General features: G+C 37.9%; 1 long non-coding RNA gene across 1 annotated transcript; it reads right to left on the bottom strand.

Annotated features, from left to right (window-relative positions):
• Positions 1 to 18382: 18382 nt before the first annotated feature.
• On the bottom strand, positions 18383 to 22558 carry LOC132418886 (uncharacterized). Its single transcript, XR_009518049.1, has 3 exons — positions 22433 to 22558; positions 20906 to 21094; positions 18383 to 19580 (listed from the first exon to the last, which is right to left on the bottom strand). It is a non-coding gene; the product is annotated as an uncharacterized lncRNA (long non-coding RNA).
• Between the last annotated feature and the right edge of the window lie 357 nt (positions 22559 to 22915).

The following is a 22915-nucleotide window of genomic DNA, read 5'->3' as shown; positions in this document are numbered from 1 at the left end:
TCATTGATTAGCTCTAGTAGTTTGTTGGTGGCATTTTTAGGATTCTCTATGCATAGTATCATGTCAGCTGCAAACAGTGACAGTTTTACTTCTTCTTTTCCAATTTGTATTCCTTTTATTTCTTTTTCTTCTCTGATTGCCGTGGCTAGGACTTCCAAAACTATGTTGAATAATAGTGGTGAGAGTGGACGTCCTTGTCTTGTTCCTGATCTTAGAGGAAATGCTTTCAGTTTTTCACCATTGACAATGATGTTTGCTGTGGGTCTGTCGTATATGGCCTTCATTATGTTGAGGTAGGTTCCCTCTATACCCACTTTCTGGAGAGTTTTTATCATAAATGGGTGTTGAATTTTGTCAAAAGCTTTTCCTGCATCTATTGAGGTGATCATATGGTTTTTATTCTTCAATTTGTAAATATGGTGTGTCACATTGATTGATTTGCGTATATTGAAGAATCCTTGCATCCCTGGGATAAATCCCACTTGATCATGGTGTATGATCCTTTTAATGTGTTGTTGGATTCTGTTTGCTAGTATTTTGTTGAGGATTTTTGCATCTATATTCATCAGTGATATTGGTCTGTAATTTTCTTTTTTTGTAGTATCTTTGTCTGGTTTTGGTATCAGGGTGATGGTGGCCTCATAGAATGAGTTTGGGAGTGTTCCTTCCTCTGAAATTTTTTGGAAGAGTTGGAGAAGGATGGGTGTTAGCTCTTCTCTAAATGTTTGATAGAATTCACCTGTGAAGCCATCTGGTCCTGGACTTTTGATTGTTGGAAGATTTTTTTTAACATCTTTATTGGGGTATAATTGCTTTACAATGGTGTGTTAGTTTCTGCTTTATAACAAAGTGAATCAGTTACACATATACATATGTTCCCATATCTCTTCCCTCTTGCGTCTCCCTCCCTCCCATGTTGGAAGATTTTTAATCACAGTTTCAATTTCATTACTTGTGATTGGTCTGTTCATATTTTGTGTTTCTTCCTGCTTCAGTCTTGGAAGGTTATACCTTTCTAAGAATTTATCCATTTCTTCCAGGTTGTCCGTTATATTGGCATAGAGTTGCTTGTAGTAGTCTCTTAGGATGCTTTATATTTCTGTGGTGTCTGTTGTAACTTCTCCTTTTTCATTTCTAATTTTATTGATTTGAGTCCTCTCCCTCTTTTTCTTGATGAGTCTGGCTAATGGTTTATCAATTTTGTTTATCAAAGAACCAGCTTTTAGTTTTATTGATCTTTGCTATTGTTTTCTTTGTTTCTATTTCATTTATTTCTGCTCTGATCTTTATGATTTCTTTCCTTCTCCTAACTTTGGGTTTTGTTTGTTCTTCTTTCTCTAGTTCCTTTAGGTGTAAGGTTAGATTGTTTGAGATTTTTCTTCTTTCTTGAGGTAGGCTTGTATAGCTATAAACTTCCCTCTTAGAACTGCTTTTGCTGCGTCCCATAGGTTTTGGATCGTCGTGTTTTCATTGTCATTTGTCTCTAGGTATTTTTAAATTTCCTCTTTGATTTCTTCAGTGATCTCCTGGTTATTTAGTAACGTATTGTTTGGCCTCCATGTGTTTCTGTTTTTTACTGTTTTTTCCCTGTAATTCATTTCTAATCTCATAGTGTTGTGGTCAGAAAAGATGCTTGATATGATTTCAATTTCCTTAAATTTACTGAGGCTTGATTTGTGACCCAAGATGTGATCTATCCTGGAGAATGTTCTGTGTGCCCTTGAGAAGAAAGTGTAATCTGCTGTTTTTGGATGGAATGTCTTATAAATATCAGTTAAATCTATGTGGTCTATTGTGTCATTTAAAGCTTCTGTTTCCTTATTTATGTTCATTTTGGATGATCTGTCCATTGGTGTAAGTGAGGTGTTAAAGTCCCCCACTATTATTGTGTTACTGTCTATTTCCTCTTTTATAGCTGTTAGCAGTTGCCTTATGTATTGAGGTGCTCCTACATTGGGTGCATATATATTTATAATTATGTCTTCTTCTTGGATTGATCCCTTGATCATTATGTAGTGTCCTTCCTTGTCTCTTATAACATTCTCTATTCTAAAGTCTATTTTATCTGATATGAGTATTGCTACTCCAGCTTTCTTTTGATTTCCATTTGCATGGAATTACTTTTTCCATCCCCTCACTTTCAGTCTGTATGTGTCCCTAGGTCTGAAGTGGGTCTCTTGTAGACTGCATATATATGGGTCTTGTTTTTGTATCCATTCAGCAAGGCTGTGTCTTTTGCTTGGAGCATTTAATCCATTCACGTTTAAGGTAATTATCGATATGTATGTTCCTATGACCATTTTCTTAATTGTTTTGGGTTTGTTCTTGTAGGTCCTTTTCTTCTCTTGTGTTTCCCACTTAGAGAAGTTCCTTTAGCATTTGTTGTAGAGCTGGTTTGGTGGTGATGAATTCTCTTCACTTTTGATTGTCTGTAAAGCTTTTGATTTCTCCATCAAGTCTGAATGAGATCTTTACCGGGTAGAGTAATCTTAGTTGTAGGTTCTTCCCTTTCATCACTTTAAGTATATCATGTCACTCCCTTCTGGCTTGTAGAGTTTCTGCTGAGAAATCAGCTGTTAACCTTATGGGAGTTCCCTTGTATGTTATTTGTCGTTTTTCCCTTGCTGCTTTCAGTAATTTTTCTTTGTCTTTAATTTTTGCCAATTTGATTACTATGTGTCTCGGCATGTTTCTCCTTGGGTTTATCCTGCCTGGGACTCTCTGTGCTGCCTGGACTTGGGTGGCTATTTCCTTTCCCATGTTAGGGAAGTTTTTGACTATAATCTCTTCAAATATTTTCTCTGGTCCTTTCTCTTTCTCTTCACTTTCTGGGACCCCTATAATGTGAATGTTGTTGCATTTAATGTTGTCCCAGAGGTTCCTTAGGCTCTCTTCATTTCTTTACATTCTTTTTTCTTTATTGTGTTCCGCAGCAGTGAATTCCACCATTCTGTCTTCCAGGTCACTTATCCATTCTTCTGCCTCAGTTATTCTGTGATTGATTCTTTCTAGTGTAGTTTTCATTTCAGTTATTATATTGTTCATCTCTGTTTGTTTGTTCTTTAATTCTTCTAGGTCTTTGTTAAACATTTCTTGCATCTTCTCAATCTTTGCCTCCATTCTTTTTCCGAGGTCCTGGATCATCTTCACTATCATTATTCTGAATTCTTTTTCTGGAAGGTTGCCTATCTCCACTTCATTTAGTTGTTTTTCTGGGGTTTTATCTTGTTCCTTCATCTGGTACATAGCCCTCTGCCTTTTCATCTTGTCTATCTTTCTGTGAATGTGGTTTTTGTTCCACAGGCTGCAGGATTGTAGTTCTTCTTGCTTCTGCTGTCTGCCCTCTGGTCTGACCATCTTTTTATATGTGTTAACCATCTCAATTTCTACTGGGTGGCTTATCTTTTTCTTATCAATTGGTAGGGTACTTTATGTAATCTGGATCTTAATAATTTGCCTGTTTCTAGTGATGCAAATATGTCCTCTCAGTCTGTCACTAATTTTTTCTGCTTGCCTATGTGTCATTACCACACAGAACGTCTGTACTTTTGTGTAGATACATGTGTTGGTCTTTTACTTTAGTGAATTGAGAATTAATTTTGTGTCTTAAAAAATCCTTCTCCATTTCAAATATGAAAAATATTTTCTTGTCTAATTCTTTCATAGTTTTGTTTTATAGTTAGCTCTTCATCTGGGAATTATTTCTGTGAATGGTGTAAGATAAAGATCTAACTCTTTTTTTCCACAAAGAAAGAACTATCTTTCACAGCACCATTAATTATACACTCTATTATTTTCCACAGTATGAATTGCCATCTTAATCACACTCTAAATATTCCAGATTTCCCTATGCAAATTAATTTACAGCTGTAAATATGTGTAAAATTGAAAAACACCAAAACCTAAGTAAGAAAATGGTTTAAAGACATTAACAGGCACTACATAGAAAATATATTTAGCTAATCTCCAACCTCAATAGAAACGGAGTGCTGGCTAAAATAATAAAATAGGATTTTCTTCCAGTTTTATTGAGATATAATTGATATACAGCATTGTATAAATTTAAGGTGTACAGCATAATGATTTAGCTTATGTACCTCATGAAATGATTCTCACAATAAGTTTAGTGAACATCCATCATCTCATATAAAGAAATAGAAAAAAATATTTTTCCTTTCGATGAGAATTCTTAGGATTTATTCTCTTAACAACTTTCATATATAACATAGAACAAGCTGTATATTATATCCCTGGCACTTATTTCTCTTATAACTGGGAGTTTGTACCTTTTGACTACCTTCATTTACCCCACTACCAACACCCCGTCTCTGGTAACCACAAATTTGATTTCTTTTTCTATGAGCTTGTTTTTGAAGTATAATTGACCTACGACACTATGTTAGTTGTTTTTTTTTTTTTAATTATTTATTTATTTATTTTTGGCTGCCTTGGGTCTTTTTTGTTATGCGCAGGCTTTGTCTAGTTGCAGCAAGTGGGGGCAATTCTTCATTGCGGTGCGTGGGCTTCTCATTGTGGTGGCTTCTCTTGTTGCAGAGCATGGGCTCTCAGCATGTGGGCTTCAGCAGTTGTGGCTCGTGGGCTCCAGGAGTTGTGGCTCGTGGGGTCTAGAGCACAGGCTCAGTAGTTGTGGCACACGGGCTTAGTTGCTCCACAGCATGTGGGGTCTTCCCAGACCAGGGCTCGAACCTGTGTCCCCTGCGTTGGCAGGCGGATTCTTAACCACCGTGCCACCAGGGAAGCCTGACTATGTTAGCTCTTGTTACGCAGCTTAGTGATTTGATATTTCTGAACATTTCAAAATGATCACCATGATAAGTCCAGTTACAATATGTCACCATATAAAGATGTCACACAGTTATTGACTATATTCCCCACACTGTACACTTCATACTGGTGACTCATTTATTTTACAGCTGGAAGTTAATACCTCTAAATCTCCCTCACATATTTCCTTCCTCTCCCCACCCCCCTCCTCTCTGGCAACCACCTGTTTGTTCTCTGTATGTATAACTCAATTTCTGTTTTGTTATGTTTCTTCATTTGTTTTCTTATTTAGATTCCACATATAAGTGAAATCATACAGTATTTGTCTTTCTCTGTCTGACTTATTTAACTTAGCATAATACTCCTCCAGGTCCATCCATGTTGTTGCAAGTGGCAAGATTTCTTTCTTTTTTATGGCTGAGTAATATTCCATTATATATATATATATATATATATATATATATATATATATATATATACACACACACACACACACACACATAAATATATACCACATCTTCTTTAATATTCATCTATTGATGGGCATTTAGGTTGCTTCCATATCTTGGCTACTGTAAATAATGCTGCAGTGAAAATAGGGATGACTATATCTTTTCTAATTATTATTTTTGTTTTCTTTGGATAAATATCCAGGAGTGAAATTGCTGGATCATATGTTAGTTCTATTTTTAATTTTTTGAGGAATATGCATAATGTTTTCCATTGTGGCTGAACCAATTTACATTCCTACTAACAGTGCACAAGGGTTCCCTTTTCTCCACATCCACACCAACACTTGTTATTTGTTGCCTTTTTGATAATAGCCATTCTGCCAGTTGTGAGGTGATATCTCATTGTGGTTTTGATTTGCATTTCCCTGATGACTAGTGATGTTGAGCATCTTATCATGTGCCTGGTGGCCATCCATATGTCTTCTTTCTAAAAATGTCTATTCAGATCCTCTGACCATTTTAAATTTGGTTGTTTGTTTTTATGATGTTGAGTTGCATGAGTTCTTTGTATATTTTGAATATTTACCCCTTATTGGAAATATCATTTGCAAATATCTTCTCCCATTCAGTAGGTAGACTTTCGTTTTGTTGATAATTTCCTTCACTGTGCAAAAGCTTTTAGTTTGATGTAGTCCCATCACTACCCTGAACTCCTTCTCAGGTAGATTGCCTATCTTCACTTAGTTTTTCTTCTGTGGCTTTATCTTGTTCCTTTGTCTGGAACATGTTCCTCTGTCACTTCATCTTGCCCAAGTTGCTATTTTTATTTTTATCTGGTAGGTTGGTTACATTTCCTGACATTAGAGAACTGGTCTTTTGTAGGAGATGTCCTATGCATCCCAGCAGTGCACTCCTCTCTTATCACCCAGGCTGTAGGGGTTTCCCCTAGGCAGGCTGTGTGGGTCCTTCTATTGTGGTGCACTGACTACGTGGGCAGTCTGGTAGGCTCAGGTGGCTCCAGGTCCAGTTGGTTGCCAGGTCTGCCTTGTGTGGAGGCTGCTAGCCTCTGGTTAGCGGGACCAGATTACAAGGCAGCTGACTGCAGAACCCTAGGGGGCCCCAGGGCTTGTGCTGACTCACTGGTGGGCAGAGTCAGGGTCCAGAAAACTCTGGGGTTGTTCCCTGCCCACTGGTGGGTGAAGCCAGGTCCTGGAGTCTGGTTGCAGGACCCAGGGGTCCCAGAGCTGGTATTGCAGGGGGGCGGGAGGGGTAGCTCCTGACACAGTTGGGTACCAGGTCTGGGGTGCCCTGAAGCTTGTGTTAGCCTACTAGCGGGCAGCGCCAGGGCTCAGCTGGTCCTAGGGCAGGGTCTGGTCTGCTGATAGGCAGGCTGGTTCCATGAGCTGTGGAATTATGGTTTTCTTGAGTCTGGTGTCTGCCCCCTGGTGGACAAGGCTGGTCAAGAGGCTAGACCAGGCTCCCTGGAGGGAAGGGCCAGGGCCTAGGGGATTTGGGGTGCCTGCCCACTGGTAGGTGGAACTGGGTCCTGGTCCCTCTAGTGAGCAGGGCCATGTCTAAAGGCAGGTGTGGGCTCAGGGGGTCTTAAGGCAGCCTGTCTGCTGATGGGTAGGGCTGTGTCCCAGCCCAGTTAGTTGCTTGTCTGGAGGCATCTCAGCACTGGCACCTACAGTGCCAGGTTCTGGCACTAATGACCTAGAGGGAGGATTCCACAATGGTGCTTGCCAGCATCAGTGTCCACATGGTAAAAGGAGCTCCCCAAAATGGCTGCCTCCAGTGTCTATGTTCCTAGGGTGAGCTGCTGTTGCCTCCTGCCTCTCTGGGAGACTCTCCAAGATCAGCAGGTAGGTGTGACCCACGCTCCCCTCCCTGGGTCCCAATGAATGAAATTTTGTGCATGCTCTTTAAGAGTGAAATCTCTATTTCCCCCAACCCACTGGGACTCCCGAAAGTAAGCATCACTGGCCTCCTAAGCCAAATGCTCTGGGCACTCATCTTCCCAGTGCAGGACCACCATGCTGGGGAGCCTGAAGTGGGGCTCAGACCTCTCACTCCTTTGGGAGAACCTCTGCAATATAATAATTCCCCATTCTGTGGGTCACCCACCATGGATATGGGACTTAACTATATAGCAAGTCTGCCCCTCCTACCCTTCTTGTTGTGATTCCTTCTTTATGTCTTTAATTGTAGAAGATATTTTTTTGGTAGGTTCCAGTCTTTTTCATCAAGGATGTTCTGCAGATAGTCGTGATTTTGGTGTGCCCATGAGAGGAGGTGGGCTCAGAACCTCCTCTGTGCAAACAGCCTACCTGCAGGGCATTTGTAAAAATAATCATTGGCAACTGTTTAACATCACAGCTGCCTGAGATGGTATTAAAAGTTGGGTTCAAAAGAAGCTGACCAAAAAAGTTAAAAGAAAAAACTGGGGAATGATATTTCCATAAGGTGCTTTGAAAAGCTCTGACATATTCTCAGAAATCTAGACAGCCACATGAGTGTTCTGGGCTGTTCCCATGCCTAGGAAAGACCTCAGAAGGCCCTAAACTCTCACCGCTGGCTTATCTTGAGGCTCTGCACAAGCAGGAAGTGAAGGCTAACACAGAGGTACAAAACTGCCTACTACAGCATTCAAAGTATGCCCCAACACATGTACAGAGCCCCTCAGAAAATGCTAGGAGACTTCCTGATTCAAAGCATTTAAGAAAATCTCTGCTCTGTAGATAGCTGATCATTATGCTAACCATGCAGAGACTTCAGTAGCCACACATAACAAATAATATAGATTTTATAGGATCAATACAGAAAAGTCACTAAACACACTACAGATTAATATCTTTTATGAATATAGATACAAAAATCCTTTAAAAAATAGCAAACTGAATCTAGCAACATATTAAAAAGTGGCATTTATCACAGGAATGCAAGGTTAGTCTAACATCAATCAATGCAATACACCATATAAATGGAATAGAGGACAAAAAACACATGATCATCTCAATAAATGCAGAAAAACTATTTGACAAAATCCAGCACAATTTTATTATAAAAACACTCAAGAAACTAGGAGTAGAGGAGATCTTACTCAACCTAAGAAAGAACATCTACAAAAACCTACAGCCAACATCATACTTAATGGTGAAAGACTGAATGTTTTCTCCCTAAGATCAGCACCAAGACAAGAATGTCCGTCCTCACAACTTCTATTCAGTATTGTAATGGAGGTTATAGTCAGGGCAATCGGGTAAGAAGAAGAAATGAAAGACTTACAGATTTTAAAAGAAGAGGTAACAATATATTCACAGGTGATGTGGCCTTATATATACAAAATCATAAGGAATAGACACCAAAATTATTAGAATAAACAAGTTCAGCAAGGTTGCAAGATACAAAATCAATATACAAAATCATTTGTATACACTAACAATGAATAATATGAAATTAAAAGAACAATTCTATTTAGAATAGCAGCAAACACTGAAGAAATAAAAGAGGAAATTAAAAAATACCTAGAAACAAATGACAATGGAGACACAACGACCCAAAACCTATGGGATGCAGCAAAAAAAACTTCCCTTCTAAGAGGGAAGTTTATAGCAATACAATCCTACCTCAAGAAACAGGAAACATCTCAAATAAACAACCTAACCTTGCACCTAAAGCAATCAGAGAATGAAGAACAAAAAAACCCCAAAGTTAGCAGAAGGAAAGAAATCATAAAGATCAGATCAGAAATAAAAGAAAAAGAAATGAAGAAAATGATAGCAAAGATCAATAAAACTAAAAGCTGGTTCTTTGAGAAGATAAACAAAATAGATAAACCATTAGCCAGACTCATCAAGAAAAAAAGGGAGAAGACTCAAATCAATAGAATTAGAAATGAAAAAGGAGAAGCAACAACTGACACTGTAGAAATACAAAGGATCATAAGAGATTACTACAAGCAACTCTATGCCAATACAATGGACAACCTGGAAAAAATGGACAAATTCTTAGAAATGCACAACCTGCCGAGACTGAACCAGGAAGAAATAGAAAATATGAACAGACCAATCACAAGCACTGAAACTGAAACTGTGATTAAAAATCTTCCAACAAACAAAAGCCCAGGACCAGATGGCTTCACAGGCAAATTCTATCAAACATTCACAGAAAAGCTAACACCTATCCTTCTCAAACTCTTCCAAAATATAACAGAGGGAGGAACACTCCCAAACTCATTCTACGAGGCCAACATCACCCGATCACCTTTGTGGAAACACAAAAGACCCTGAATAGCCAAAGCAATCTTGAGAACGAAAAATGGAGCTGGAGGAATCAGGCTCCCTGACTTCAGACTATACTACAAAGCTACAGTAATCAAGACAGTATGGTACTGGCACAAAAACAGAAATATAGATCAATGGAACAGGATAGAAAGCCCAGAGATAAACCCACACACATATGGTCACCTTCTCTTTGATAAAGGAGGCAAGAATATACAGTGGAGAAAAGACAGCCTCTTTAATAAGTGGTGCTGGGAAAACTGGACAGGTACATGTAAAAGTATGAAATTAGAACACTCCCTAACACCATACACAAAAATAAACTCAAAATGGATTAAAGACCTAAATGTAAGGCCAGACACTATCAGACTCTTAGAGGAAAACATAGGCAGAACACTCTACGACATAAATCACAGCAAGATCCTTTATGACCCACCTTCTAGAGAAATGGAAATAAAAGTAAACAAGTGGGACCTAATGAAACTTAAAAGCTTCTGCACAGCAAAGGAAACCATAAACCAGACCAAAAGACAACCCTCAGAATGGGAGAAAGTATTTGCAAATGAAGCAACTGACAAAGGATTAATCTCCAACATATACAAGCAGCTCATGCAGCTCAATAACAAAAAAACAAACAACCCAATTCAAAAATGGGCAGAGGACCTAAATAGACAGTTTTCCAAAGAAGATATACAGATTGCCAATAAACACATGAAAGAATGCTCAACATCATTAATCATTAGAGAAATGCAAATCAAAACTACACTGAGGTATCACCTCACACCGGTCAGAATGGCCATCATCAGAAAATCTGCAAACAATAAATGCTGGAGAGGGTGTGGAGAAAAGGGAACCCTCTTGCACTGTTGGTGGGAATGTAAATTGATACAGCCACTATGGAGAACAGTATGGAGGTCCCTTAAAAAACTACAAATAGAACTACCATACAACCCAGCAATCCCACTACTGGGCATATACCCTGAGAAAACCAAAATTCAAAAAGAGTCATGTACCAAAATGTTCATTGCAGCTATATTTACAATAGCCAGGACATGGAAGCAACCTAAGTGTCCATCATCGGATGAATGGATTAAGAAGATGTGGCACATATATACAATGGAATATTACTCAGCCATAAAAAGAAATGAAATTGAGCTATTTGTAGTGAGGTGGATGGACTGTCTGCCATGCAGAGTGGAGTAAGTCAGAAAGAGAAAAACAAATATTGTATGCTAACACATATATATGGAATCTAAGAGGAAAAAAAAAGGTCATGAAGAACCTAGCGATAAGACTGGAATAAAGACACAGACCTACTAGGGCATGGACTTGAGGATATGGGGAGAGGGAAGGGTAAGCTGTGACAAGGTGAGAGAGTGGCATGGACATATATACACTACCAAACGTAAAACAGATAGCTAGTGGGAAGCAGCCGCGTAGCACAGGGAGATCAGCTTGGTACTTTGTGACCACCTAGAGGGGTGGGATAGGGAGGGTGGGAGGGAGGGAGATGCAGGAGGGAAGAGATATGGGCCATATGTATAACTGATTCACTTTGTTATAAAGCAGAAACTAACACACCATTGTAAAGCAATTATACTCCAATAAAGATGTTAAAAAAAGAAAAGAATAGCAGCAAAAAAGAACAAAAAGGAATAAATTTAACAAACGAGGTTGCAACATAAAAATAAGCAGACAGATGACCCAGTTAAAAACTGGGCAAATGTTTGAGTAAATATTTATCTAAATAATAAAATATTTACAATATTTTTCCAAATTTATACAAATGGCCAATAAATACATCCAAAGATGCTCAACATCACTGGTCATTAGAGAAATAAAAATCAAAACCACAATGAGATACCACTTCACACTTACCAGAACGTCTATAATCAAAATGACAGATAATAACAAGTGCTGACAAGATTGGGGAGAAATTGGAACCCTCATACACTACTGGTGGGAATGTAAAATGGTGCAGCCACAGAGAAAACAGTCTGTCAGTTCCCCACAAAGTTAAACATGACCCAGTAATTCTACTCCTAGTTATATACCCAAGAGAACTGAAAGCATGTGTCCACACAAAAAGTTGTACATGAATGTTTATGGCAGCATTTTCATAAGAACCAAACGAACTTTACTAACCCATCAATAATAAAAAATTTTAATCATCCATACTAAACGGAAGACTATCTTTGTATTCTCTCTATAAAAAATATATTATAAAATCATTGTAATATAAAGAGGTGATCATATACTATGCAGCCTAAAACATAGGGAAAGTACTTTAGAGGTGTGTCAGATATTAATTAATTAAGATGTTGTGCTGTTAGAAAAAAAAGTGGAAACAACCCAAATGATAAATGGATAAACACAATGTGGTATATCCGTATGATGGAATATTATTCAGCCAAAAATGTAATAAAGTTCTGATATGTGCTATAACATAAATGACCCTTGAAAGCATTATGCTAAGTTAAAGAAGCCAGACACAAAAGGCCACATATTATATCACTCCATTTATATTAAACATCCAGAATTGTCAAATCCATAGAGACAGTTAATAGATTGGTGGTTTCCAGGGCCTGGGAGCAGGGGAGGGAATGGGGAATGGCTACTGATGAATATGGATTTTCTTTGGGGGGGGTGATTAAAATGTTCTGGAATTAGATAGTAGCAATGGTTGTACAACTTTGTGAATATACTGAAAACTACTGTACACTCTAAAAGGATAAATTTTATGGTATGTGAATTATATCTTAATAAAGCTGTTATTATACTATAATAAATAATAAAATACAAGAAAAAATAGATGAGGCCGGAGTGCTTGCCAGCTACAACCTCTGTATAGGGAAGTCACAGGACCTCCTGGGTGACATCAAGGCCAAAGCCCTCAGGCCACTTTCAGCATCCTTTGAACCCATCAGTGTAATTTCATGGTACAATAGGGGATAGCGAAGGGCTGGAGTATTCTCTTCCAGAGAGCCTCCTAAAACAACCAGCTTGTGTGCAGTTTGCAGGGCAAATGAGAAAGAACAATCCTGCTTGAGCACCTGACCTCGGCATGCCAACTAACAGTGATGGATACAAACGTATATTTATACACTGCTTCAGAAAATGATTCAGAGAGGAAGTTAACAGAAAAGCTGACATGCCTGCTAAACGGGAGGAAGTTGAATGAAAAGATTTCTTCAGGGCCAACTTCACGGGTGTACAACCTGTGCAGTCATACAGGGCCCCACATTCAGAAAGGTCTTGTGCTTGGCTTAATGCTGTACTGTCCCACTGTCTTGAAATTCTTAGTAATTTTATCTTCAAACTTGTGTTTTCTAAGGGAAATCTGATAGAACAATGGAGCATGAGTGTGAGCAGGGAATATATGGGCAATGTGTGTGTCTACTGTTCCTTGTCACCCCATTCTCATATAACATTCATGATATTTCATGAGCACAGAGCTCCAGTAGACTCATGTTGCATCAAGAGTTCAGTGACACTAAAAGTGAGTACGAGGTAAGTGTGCTACATCTACGACTGAGTAAGTAGGGGCACTGACAGCCTGTAGAAGCCACATTTACCATTTGAACTAGAAATTGCTAAGATGGCATTGGTATTCTAAGAAACACAAACAACCAATGGGCCCTATTATATCCTTTCTTACTCTTAGTACTTTGCTGCATTAGCCAACCACTTATTCTGAAAATGATGACACAGAAGGAAAAGGGAAAGATAGGGCAACCCACAGTTCTTTTCACTTTTTCCTTACTCATCCATAAGCTGAAGGTAGAGTGCTGGTAGAATGTGAGCACATCAAGAAGTGAGATAAAAATATTTGGCTTTGTCTTCAAATTTTTAATAATTTCATTTTTGACCTTATGTTTTGTAAGTGAAGCCCAATGAGACGATAAAGCCAAAGAGATACGAGCAAAAAAAAATTTTTGGTGTCATTTTGTGTAGTATTTCTACTGTCCTGGTACGAATTAAATATATATGCACCTATGAGCTACAAAATACTAATTGTCTAATTTTGGTGATTTGACATACAGGTTAATTTGCGTTTAAAAGTAGCATTGGGCAATATAAAGATGAGTGGTAAAATTCATGCTAATAATTCAATTTTTAAATTTTTCTTTATTTAGAATCATATTAAAGAGCAAATAAAAAACATCATGACAAGTCAAGAGAAAGAGAGAGACCACAGAGGAAAGGACAAGTTAGTACCATTTAGTACCTTTAATGGCACTTTGTTCCTGCTTTTTGAACAAAGGGCCCCACATTTTTCTTTTGCATGGGGCCCTGCAATTTATGTAACTGAAGATTGCCTTGATGTCTGCATTTGTGGTTCTCAAAAAGTCTGCTGCTTCACAAGCCTACACTTTATGTTGGAGTCATTGTGTGGGTGTAAATTGTGTCAGTGGGTGTGTGTTAGCAGGGGTGCAGTGAGGTAGGGAAGGTGCTGGAGAGTAGGCTGACAGTAGCAAGCCCGAATTAAGAACACACAGAGGGGTTTTAGAAAAGGAGGTGCTAGTTGGATTCTCTGAAGGGCTCACTCTCAGTATTAAAGTCACAGAAATAAAATTATCATCTTAAATTTTCCAAGTCAAATGATGAAGAAAGAGATGGCGTGGGGGAGGAGTTTCTGCTGCACCATGGCAGCAAAAAAGGTTTTCAGATGCCTGAGTGAGGCAGTTTTCCCTAGATGCTTAAGGTACAGAATGTGAAGAAAAATCAGAATTGGTCATGAATGTCATTTGTTGTGAGATATAAGCAATCTCAAGCTTTTCTCTGTGTTTTATTTACCCTTTCCACTTTTTAAAAAAAGAGTTGCTGCCTCCCAGTGCCCAGGTAGTGAATGTTTTCAAACTCACTACCTCTCATTGCACAAAATGAGTTTTAGATTATTTTCTCTATATTTTTTAACATCTGTTTGAGGAGCTCAATATTTAATATACATTATCCTGCAATAGGTATAAAACATTTTAAAGATACAAAATTGAAGCTCGGTAAAATTAAGTAGTTTGCTCAATGTCACACAAAAGGCTGAAGAAGAGCCCAAATCTGTTGCTGCTTGACATAATGAATGGGATACTGGATCTTATTCCCTTACTCTATAAAGACAGTGCATGGTTTCCTTATTTGGTATTGGTTGTGTGGTTTTGTGGGCAGAAAGGAATAATGATTCATTTTAGACTAAGAGCTACTTCAGATATTACAAAGGTCAGCTGATTAGCAATATTAATTCCATCTGCAACCTTAATTCTCTTTTGCCATGTAACATAGCATATTGAGGGATTCTAAGGATTATAACTTGGACATCTTTGGGGAGCCATAATTATGCCTACGCACGATACAAAAATGAAGAAATAGGCAATTCAGCCATAAATTTGGAGACTTCAATATTTGATTCCCCCAAATTGAGAGAAGAGTTAGACAGAAAATCAGCAAGGATATATAAGACTTGCTGTACCTTATAGGTACAACACTATCAAACAACTTGACCTAACTGGCATCTATAGAACACTCCACTAAACAATGTCATATACATTCTTTTCAAGTACACACAGAACTTTCTGCAGGATAAACCATATTCTAAGCAGTAAAACTAGTACCAACAAATTGAAAAAGATTGAAATAATTTAAAGCATATTCTCTGAAACACAATGGAATTTAATTTGAAATAAAAAAACAAAAAATTGTGAAATCCACAAATATTTGGTAATTAAATATCACTTTTCTAAATTACTCATGGGTCAAAGAAGAAATTACAAAGAAAAAGATTTTTGAACTGCATGAAAATGAAAACACACCATATAAAAATATATGGGGGCTTCCCTGGTGGCGCAGTGATTGAGAGTCTACCTGCCGATGCAGGGGACACGGGTTCGTGCCCTGGTCCGGGAAGATCCCACATGCCGCGGAGTGGCTGGGCCCGTGAGCCATGGCTGCTGAGCCTGCGCGTCCGGAGCCTGTGCTCCGCAACGGGAGAGGCCACAACAGTGAGAGGCCCGCATACCACAAAAAAATAAAATAAAATTTAAAAAAATATATATATATATGGCATGCAGCTAAAGCTAAAGAGTTTATATCCATAAACAGTTATGTTAGAAAAGAAGAAAGATCTCAAATCAATATACTAAGCTTCTACCTTATGAATCCCACCCCCAAAAAAGAGCTAATTAAACACAAGGCAAGAAGAAAGAAGTAAACAGAAATTAGAATGGAAATCAATAAGATACGAAAGAGAAAATCAGTAAAGAAAAATCAATTAAACCAAAGTTAATTCTCTGAAAAGATAACAAAACTGATAAACCTTTAGCTGGACTGACCAAGAAAAAAGAGAGAACCCACAAAACACCAAAATCAGGATGAAAAAGAGAGGACATTATTACTGACCTTACAGAACATAGAAGAGCTATGAGGGAATACCATGAACAACTTTATGACAAGTTAGACAGTTTAAATGAAATGTATGAATACCTAAAAAGACACAAATTAGCAAAACTGACTCAGAAATGTAGAAAATCTGAATAGACATATAACAAGTAAAGAAATAGAATTAGTAATTTAAAAACTTCCCACAAAGCAAAACTCAGGACCAGATGGATTAAATGATAAATTCTATCGAACATTTAAAAATGAAATAATGCCAATACTACACAAACTTTCAGAAAATACAGGAAGAGGGAATAATTCCCGACTCCTGTGAGGCAGCACTACCATGATACCAAAACCAGACAATGACATCACAAGAAAAGAAAATTAAAGAGCAACATCCTTCGTGAATATAGACACTATAATCCTCAAGAAAATATTAGGAAGCCAAATCTAGTTAAATATAAAAAGGATTATATACCACAACCAAGTGGGATTTATCCCAAGAATACAAGGTTGGTTTAAAGCCAAAAACCAATTAACATAACAAACCATATTAAGAGGATAAAGGGCAAATACTACATGATCATCTCAACAGATACAGAACAGGCATTTCACAAAATCCAATACCCATTCATAATAAAAAAAAACTCTCAACAAACCTGAAATAGAAGGAAACTTCCTCAAGCTGAGAAAGGGCATCTGTGAAAACTCTATAGCTATCATATTTCATGGTGAAAGACTGAATGCTTTCCTCCTAAGATAAGGAACAAAGAAAGAATGTCCATCTCACCACTTCTATTTAACATTGCACTTGGGGTCTGGCCAGTGCAATCATGTAAGAAAAAGAAGTAGAAAGCATTAAGGTTGAAAAGAAGTAAAACTTCACAGATGACATAACCCTGTGAATAGAAAATCCTAGGGAAATCTCAAAACACTATCTGATAAACAAGTTCGGCAAGGTTGCAAGATACAATATCAATGTATGAAAATCAATTATATCTTTATATATACGAGGAATAAATGATCCAAAAGTGAAATTAAGAAAACAATTCCATTCATAATATCATCAAAAAGAATAAAAGTTTAGGAATAGATTTAACAAAAGAATTGTAAGACAAGTACACTGAAAATTATAAAACACTGCTGAGGAAAATTAAAGAAAATCTAAATAAATGGAGAGACATTCCATGTTCATGTATTGGAAGACTCCATATTGCTAAAGTGGCAGTTCTTCCAAAATTAATCAATAGTTTCAGTGCAGTCCCCATCAAAATTCCAGCAATGTGTATGTGTCTCTCTCTATAATTGATAAGATTATCCTAAAACTTATATGAAAAACCAAAAGCCTCAGAATAGCTAAAAAACAATTTTTAAAAGAAATCTGGCAGACTTTCATGTTAAAACTTTAAAAGCTTACTATGTATATGTATGGTTGAGTTGCTTTGCTGTGCACCTGAAACTATCACAACATTGTTAATTGGCTATACTCCAATATAAAATAAAAAGTTAAAAAAAAGGCTTACTATGAAGCTACAGCAATCAAGACAACATGATACTGCATTAAGGATAGACATATATAAATGGAACAGAACTGAGAGTCCAGAACTACACTCTTATATTTACAGTCAATTGATTTTTCAGCAATGGTACCAAGGCAATTCATTGAGAAAGGATAGTCCTTCCAACAAATGGTGCTGGTACACATGGACAGCTATAAGCCAAAAGATGAACTTAGACCCTTACCTAACACTATACACAAAAATTAATTCAAAATGAATTGTAGATCTAAATGTTAGAGCTAAAACTATAACAACCTTTAGGAGAAAATTTTTTAAGACCTTAGGTTCTATAAAAATGTCCTAGATACGATCCCAAAAACATGACCCATAAAACAAAAAAATTGTTAAATTGGAGTTCATCAAAATTTTAAACTGTTGTGCTTCAAAAGATACCATTAAGAAAATAAAAAGACAAGCCACAGCCTGGGAGAAAATATTTGCAAATCACATATCCAGTAAAAGATGTGTATACAGAACATACAAAGAACTCTTACACACAATAATAAGATAAACAACAATTAAAAATTGGCAAATGATTTGAATAGATATTTCCCCCAAGAAAATATATGAATAACCAATAAGCACATGAAAGGATGCTCACCATCATTAGTCATTAGGAAAATGCAGATTAAAACCACAATGAAATACCATTTCATATCTGCTAGAATGGCTATGATCAAAAAGACAGACAATGAGAAATGTTGCAAGGATATGGATAAATAAGAGCTCTCATACATCGCTGGGGGAGATGTAAATGGTGCAGCCACTTTGAAAAACTGGAATTTCTTAAAAAGTTAAACATACCTTTACTATATTACCGAGCAATTCCACTCCTTGGTATCTACCCAAGCTAAATGAAAACATATGCCCACACAAAAAATTTCTACACCAATATTCAGAGAGCATTATCCATAAAAGCCAAAAAGTGGAATCCACGCAAGTGTCCATCAATGGATGAATGGATAAACAAAAGGTGGTATATCCAAACAATGGAATTTTATTTGACAATAAAAAGAAATGAAGTTCTGATAATTGCTACAACATAGAAGAACCTCAGAAACATGCTATGAGAAATAAGCCAGACATCAGGGGCCACAAATTGTACATCTCTATTTAGGTGAAATATCCAGAAAAGGCAAATATATAGAGACAGAAAGTAGATTAGTGGTTGCCTGGGGCTGACTGCAACTGGGCACAAGATTTCTTTTTGGGATGATGAAAAAATATCCTAAAACTGGATGATGGTCATAGTTGCACAACTCAGTAAATTAAAAAAATCATTAATCGTACACTTAAAATGGGTGCATTTACAGTATACAAATTATACCTCAATAAATTGATTTAATAATTCTAATGGAAACCAAATTCCCCACTTAAGGTACAAAACATACTTCAGTTACTTTGTAAAGCAAGGCCCTTAGAAGCATCTCTTTATACAGTTACTAACCATAATAACTATCACAGTTATTGAGCTCTTACCATAAGCCATAAACTACCCTAAGCACTTGAAATGCATTTGCTCCTTTAATGCTCATAATAAATTTGAGTTTGATTTAGTAACGTCATGAAAGTCACACAGGTGGCCAAACCAGTACTTAAATTAATGTCTGCCTGACTCTAGAGTCCTTGCTGTACATCCCTATATTCTTATCTATTAATATGAAGCTAGAAAAAAAGAACAAACCACCACCTTTAAAGAGATCTGGAAGACCTGATACCCATTTGACAGAATAGTAAGTACAATAGCAATTATGATCACAGACTTTAAGACAAAGAAAGTGTATTAGTCTCTAATTCTGTGTAAAAAAAATTACTCTAGACTTAGTGATGTAAAACAACAATAAATATTTATTATCTTGCAGTTTCTGTAGGTCAAGAATCTGGGGCTGGCTTGGCTGGGTGGTTGTAGCTCAGGGTTTCTCATGATGTTGCACTCAAGATGTCAGCCAGGACTGCAGTCATCTCAAAGCTCAACTCAGGCTGGAGCATTCACTTCCAAGGGGGCTCACTCACATGCTTGGTAAGCTGGTGCTGGCTGTTGGTGGGAGGCCTTAGTTCCTCTGTACACAGTCATCTCCACAGGGTTGCATGTGTGTCCTCGTGACACGGTTGCCCACTTCCTCCAGAGCAAGCTGTCCAAGAGATCAAAGTTGCAGTTGTGTTGTCTTTTATGACCTAACCTCCAAGGTCACACACCATCATTTTTTCAATGTCCTATTCAGTGTAGGAAGAGTCTCCACAAGAACATAAATATCAAGAGGAGAGGATCATCACAGTCCCTCTTGGAGGCTGGCTAACAGCAAAGGTTCAGCTCACTCTGGGAGGGCTGAGAGAACTGGAGTTGCCAAGCGTTCAGTCCCACATGTACCACAGACATACACATGACACTCTCACCAAGTTAAAACTACTTGCTCCAAAGTCATGGATAGCAGCCTGTCCCTTTGGGCTGCAGTCTCATTCTGCTTGCCACACGTGACAATCTGAGTGGACCCACATGGTGAATGGGAAGCGAGAATGACTTTTGGTGCCTCTGAAATCCCCTTATCCTCTCTATCTGCAGTCTTATTATGGTATCCTCCCTTCTGTTGATTTCCTATCCTGCACATAGCTTCTCTGAACCTCCCCACATCCCCTATTCCTCATCAAAATGGACCTGTCCCGCATCCCATCTTTTTGAATCCTCCTTTTCATCTAGAGCTTGGAAAGTTCTAAATCCAGAATACTCATTCAAGGTAGTGGGTTAGGAACTCATTCAGTATATTTGCATTCTAACTGCCTTCCAAAGCTTTAGCCCCCAAATGGAGGCATATGAGGGTTTTAGTCATCTTCAGGCAAAGGGAGAGCATTTCTGTCTCTTCAAATTATATCAAGTTGATTCAAACCATATCTTCATGCATTCATTCATTCAGTTAATCACCCAACCAGCGTTTACTGAGGGCCTACCATGTACCGTGCACTGTACTTGGCACCATAAACCTCATCTTGGATACTGTGAATGCATGTCAGCAAAACATTTTATAGGTCACACAACTGCAGAGTATGGAAAGATCGAACATAGGCTCCTTTCCTAAGGTTCCAAGGGAAGGGAAGGAGCACACAAAGGCATCTCCTCGTATAGCACCCTATGATATGCATACATTACTGGAAGGGTAGATTTGTTATAGTCTCAGCCACACCTAGGAAAAGCTTTGTCAGCCAAAAGCAAAACCCAAATTAGTTCCTTTGAGTGCAGCTTTTTTAAAGTACATTTAAAGTACCACCCCCATGAATGCTTCAAAAGGTACATTTCTGAACCCTATGAATATGAAAATATAATTCACATCTAAGAGTTGACATTCTGCCTAAAATAAGGCAGCTAACAAATGTTGCCTTCGGAATAATTAGATATTACAAGTGTAAAGAGCTATCAGGACAGGACACCATTGTTTTAGAAACCAACCAATTAAAAATGTATTACAGGGCTTCCCTGGTGGCGCAGTGGTTGGGGGTCCGCCTGCCGATGCAGGAGAGGCGGGTTCGTGCCCCGGTCCGGGAGGATCCCACGTGCCGCGGAGTGGCTGGGCCCGTGGGCCATGGCCGCTGAGCCTGAGCGTCCGGAGCCTGTGCTCCGCAACGGGAGAGGCCACAACAGTGGGAGGCCCGCGTACTGCAAAAAAAAAAAAAAAAAAAAAAAAAAAAAAAAATGTATTACATTCCTCAGCAACTCTTGGGTTCCCCCCACCCCCATTAACAGAGAGAAATAGAGGAATGAAGAGTTTATTCAGTCAACAAAAATTTCTCAGTAACTATTCTGTATCGTAATTAACTGTCCTGGTGCTGGAAATACAGAGATGGACAAGACAGACACATAAATTGAATAAATATTTCAGAAATTTACTCACAGGGGTGAGCAATGCTAGAAGATAGTCCAAAAATATGCAACCCTACACTTCAAGAAAAAATTTTTATGACCAGGACCATGGTCTTATTTTAGCATACAGGGAAGCAGTATAACATACTCATCTTGGAAAACAAGTCCTAAAGTCTGACTACCTGAGTTCAAATTTCAACTCTACCATTTAGAAGTTGTAAGACCTTGGGTCATGTAAATTTTCTAAGTCCCAGTTTCCTCACTTAAAAATAAAGCCTGCTTTGGGGTGCCCTTGAGATAACTGAGATACATAACAGAGCATACTGCCTGGGAATCCCCTGGCGGTCCAGTGGTTAGGACTCCACGCTCTCACTGCCGAGGGCCCAGGTTCGATTCCTGGTCAGGGAACTAAGATCCCACAAGCTGCGTAGCGTGGCCAAAAACAAAACAAAACAAAACAAACAAACAAAAAGTCACAAATTGGTGGGGGAAAAAAAGCATACTGCCTCCTATATAATGAATGCTTAGTTAATGTTATCTGTAATTTTATTAACTATGGATCAAAGTAATAATAAAATTAGTTTCCATTCCTTGAGGATACACTCACATTATGAAAGAAGGCTCAGGTTTATATTTTCTCCATGTATTTATTCAGCCACTTATTTACATCTTTGACATCTTTCTTGCCAAAACCAAGGAGAATATAGGATCCCAACACTTTCTTTAAATGTCTTACTTGGCCTCACTTAGATTTTGCTCACTCCAGATACTTGAGAGCATAAGTTTCTTCACTCCCACACTCCAAACCCCATTTCTCTTTTCCTTCCCCTTCTTCTCAAGGGCATCATGGATTAACAAATGGGCTCAACCCCCAAAATAAAGTCAACTCTTCTCATAGGTATAATAGCAGTCAGAGACACAGTGCCAGAGCTTTTAGCACAAGAATGAAATCCCAATATGAGCACGTGGTCTCTGTTTTAAAAATGGTTTGGGTAACCATTTTAGAAAGGGAATTTTTAGCCCTGAAAAAATTCACTATATCCCAGGCAGAAAAGCGATCCTTCAATATATGGACCCAGATTTCATCCACCTATAGAAAAAAAAGTCATTGTAAAGCAAATAGCTATTATTCACCTTAGGAGAAAAGGCAGAGGTGTGCCATTCTTTCATTTCTCATTTTTTTTCATGTCAGTGAATAATAATGACATTTACTCCCTTCATCCTCAGTTCTTTATTCTTCTGTTTTAAATGTTGCTGGGGTTGTTCCTAAAAAAAAAAAACTGTCTTGCATAACTTAAGCATCTCATATAACTCAAAATATGGTTACGGTTTCAGCTTCTTAAGATTATTAATTTGAAATCCATTTCTGGGTTCAAACTGTATATATGTGCAAAACCACACATGCAGATGTGTTTATGTTACCAGGTAGCATAAGGAGATAGTGTAAAAAAAGCATGGGTTCCCAAGTCAAACAAGTTAGGGCTCAAATACCAGGTCTGCCATTTACTAGCTGTGTTTAGTAGGCAAACTATTTACCCTCAATGAACCTCAATTTTCTCACCCATGCATTGGGTTTATCTCAACGAATAAATGAGATAAGATCTGTAGAATGCTTGG

Source organism: Delphinus delphis, chromosome X, assembly GCF_949987515.2.
Source record: "Delphinus delphis chromosome X, mDelDel1.2, whole genome shotgun sequence".
NCBI classification, from domain to species: domain Eukaryota; kingdom Metazoa; phylum Chordata; class Mammalia; order Artiodactyla; family Delphinidae; genus Delphinus; species Delphinus delphis.
The sequence above is the reverse complement of the archived record's forward strand: the minus strand, read 5'-3'. Positions and strand labels throughout refer to the sequence as shown.